This window comes from Talpa occidentalis, unplaced genomic scaffold, assembly GCF_014898055.3.
Source record: "Talpa occidentalis isolate TD23 unplaced genomic scaffold, MPIMG_talOcc4v2.1 talOcc4.3, whole genome shotgun sequence".
In the NCBI taxonomy this organism is placed as follows: Eukaryota; Metazoa; Chordata; class Mammalia; order Eulipotyphla; family Talpidae; genus Talpa; species Talpa occidentalis.
Genome location: NW_023603184.1, coordinates 31,255,773 through 31,259,264, shown reverse-complemented (window position 1 = coordinate 31,259,264; position 3,492 = coordinate 31,255,773).

Sequence of the window (3,492 nt, the reverse complement as noted above, 5' to 3'; positions counted from 1 at the left end):
CCTAAATTTCTGTCAACTCCACAATGATAAGACATACAAAAGATGATTGGGTATTGATTAATCTCTCCATTGTAACCCTGAGAGTCAACTCACTCAAATAGATATGTTGTATCAGGTTTTCTGATTGACTTTCTGGAAGAATAATTCAGAGGGCTGAAGGCAACTGGAAAACCCTCTCTTCCAAACCAAACAAAAACTTACAAAGATTTGGTGAGATCAAGTATCGCATTATTTAAATTTTGTTTGTTATTAATGACAGAAACACAATTTAAATGGCTTTGTAACCAAAAGAGATAGGGTGGCTTACATAACTGATAAAGCACAAGGCTAGCAAGGCTTCGGGCATGGCTATACATATTCTCAAACAAGGGCACCAAGATTTGAAGTCTCTCTCTCTCTCTGCGCTCTGCTCTGGTTGGCCTTTCTTCCAGTCTTTATTTCAAGAACCACTGTTCGGCAGCTCTAGGCTTATATCCTCTCAGCTTTAAGTTCAACGCAAAGAGGGCTTACAGAGCTGCCTCCTGGTTTTCAGCTCTCAGAATCAGCAACATTTTTTACTCGGGGTCCTCACTTGTGTATCTACTTTGCAGTCAGAATTCATATCTGAGACATTTCCAAGACTGTGACCATTTTCATTTTGCTGCGTGAGTTGTTTTCCCATAGACTAGAATTTCATCATTTCCTTTGTTTATGAAATTGCTTATGTACTAGCCACAAATTTAACTCTTCCATTTGTATAAATATTCTCCCAATATGTTAAAACACATTAGTCATTTATCAATTTTATCTTCTTGAAGAATGCTCTCTGTTCCAACAAAAGTCAGTTGCTGAGCAAATCAACTTTGGTCTTGGGCTCCTTCTTACCTATTACCCTGAGTACTTTGCTCTCAGTAGAAACCTTGTTTCCTAGATCCCATGTCTTTCTCTTTCAGGGCTTACTCCTTTGCTTTGGTGGAGCACATGCTCTGGGTGTCTCTTGAGAGGGGATGTCTGAGAGACACATTTTGTTGGAGACTGTTGAAAATATCTACAGTCTATTCTCATATTTCATTAATAATTAGACTGAATTCTAGGTTGGAAACTCTCATTAAAAATTTTAAAGTGTTATTTTATTCTAGCTTTCAGCATCGTGTTTGCAACCATTCTGATTGTTGTTCCTTGGTATGTAATATTTCTCTCAATCTCTATCTCTCTGTCTTTCTCTCTCTTACTCTCGTTCTTGCTCATAATTTGTAGGGTCATCTTGTTGTCTTCAGTTTTGAAATCTCACAGTGATGTGAGAAGTTGTGGGTATATATTTATTCATTGTACTGTATTAGTTACATGTAGGCCACTTCAAACTGGAAATTCATGTCTTTCAGTTCTGGAAAGTTTTCTTGAATTATTTCTTTGATGATTGTCTCCTCATAGCTTTCTCTTTGTCTCAGGAACTCATAAATTCAGATGTAGAACCTCCTGCTCAGACATTTTAAAGTTTCTTTTCCATATTTTGTTTCTTTATATATTTGCTCTGTGTTTATCTTGTACACTAGCCTCAACTTTTTATTCCATGTGTCGACTGAGTTTTTCATTTCTGTGTCATATTTCCTATTTCTAAGTGATCTTCTTTGGTTTCTTTTTTATAGTACCCTGGTTTTGTTTTATGAAGGTTATAACTTGTCTTATTTCTCTGAAAATATTAATAATACTTAACTTTCATAGTCACTCTTTTAACTGCTTATTAATTCTTTCTATAATATTTACTGACCACCTATTATTTTTAGGCAGATAGTCCTTGGGATAATCCAAGAGTCAAAATAAAAACTCATCCTGTGCAGGTTATGTTCTTTTGATGTTTTCTTTTAATATTAGAGATTATTGCTAACGCGTTTGGTGACTCTTGGCTCTCTGTTCATGCAAGAGCAGAGTACAAAACCCAAAGGAAAATTCTCTGTGTGAGGGAGGACTTGCCATGTCATGGCTAAACTTTTAATCTTTCCCTGAAGAGCTTCTGAGGTCAGCACCTTTGGATCTTCCATAAGGTTCAGAATAGACCTTTGAGTCTCCTGTCTGAGTAGTTCTACTCCTGACGCACTAGGGGTAGAACAGTATGTCAGTATGTTAACTTCATTTTAACCCACATTTTCAGTGGCTGACAACTGGAGATTCCCTATTTCATCCATGTAAAGATTATACTAAATCTCCAGTCAACTTCTTAAAGATTCTCAGCCAATTCTTTGACTTTAGCATCACCTTCATTTTAACTTCCAGGGATATCAGTGTCAATTCCTGAGTCTTTAAATGCCCAAGTTCAGAGGATTCTGTAATATAAGTCATTTTGCTTTTTGCCTTTCCAAATGTTGGCTTAGACTTCAGCTTTCTTGGAACTGCTAAGTCAGTTATATTTCAGTCTGCACTCTGCCATCCAAAATTTTAGCATTAATGTCTTCTCTATTGTTCCCTTTATCATCTGTGTTTATTCCTTTAAATGCATCGCTTTACAAATATTGTAGTAATGTGTCAGGAGGAAGCAGAGAAAAATGTATGTCTTCAATCTGATGTTTTAAACATCTTCTGAATCCTTAGTGAACTTTTTAAGACAGTGAAGAACTTAAAATTCTTTCACACATTCTGTGGGCCAGATGTCATACTCATACTCAGTGTTTTTACTTTTACCGATAAATTTAATCCTCAAAACAATGAATTTTGGGGAAATGAAAAGAAAGCTTAAGAGAGATTAGTTAATTTGAGGATGATCGACATAATTCAAATAGAAATAATCGACTGGAGAGCTATTATATCTCTCAAATGGTGCTAGTTGCAGAGGATGAAACACCTATTGCTAACTTGCAGCTGTCTACATGTGGAAATACTAAGATCGTCTATTGTCCTTCTCATAACCCACTGATTTATTGCCTCAGTATTTCTCAGCTGTGCCCTCCCTTGCTCCCTGGAAAGTCCTGCCTTTGAATAATGTTGTCCCTGGACTTCATGCCTCCAAACCCAGCATCCCACATGTAGCCAAGATGGTCTTACTACACTGAGGATCTAATCCATGACTCTGTTATCTGACATGTAACTGTGGAGGACATTACTACCTCATGCCAACATCTGGCACAGATGCCTGGCTGTCATTTGCACTCAGGGAAGTGTCTAATTTGCTCCATGTCCTCAAATCTTAGTGCAGGGCCTTGCATCCTAGTTAACATCCATAAATGTTTATTGAGATGAACTAAACATAAAAGTTCAAGCCAATGTGAGCTTATATTCCACCCCATAAGTGGATTAGAATCTACCAGGGTGATTCCTCATGGCCTCTAGATGGATTTCCTGTTAAGCCATGTGGGACACCACATGTCCCCCCACCCCGACTTGCAGCTTCTCCTCTCTTCTCTGTTTTGATGTCCTTGCTGAGGTCTCACCCAAGGCCCTCCTGCCTTCCTCTGGATATCCTTGGTATTTTCTTACTCTATCTCTAGATAAAAAACAAAGCATCTAGCCTGATATTTTATC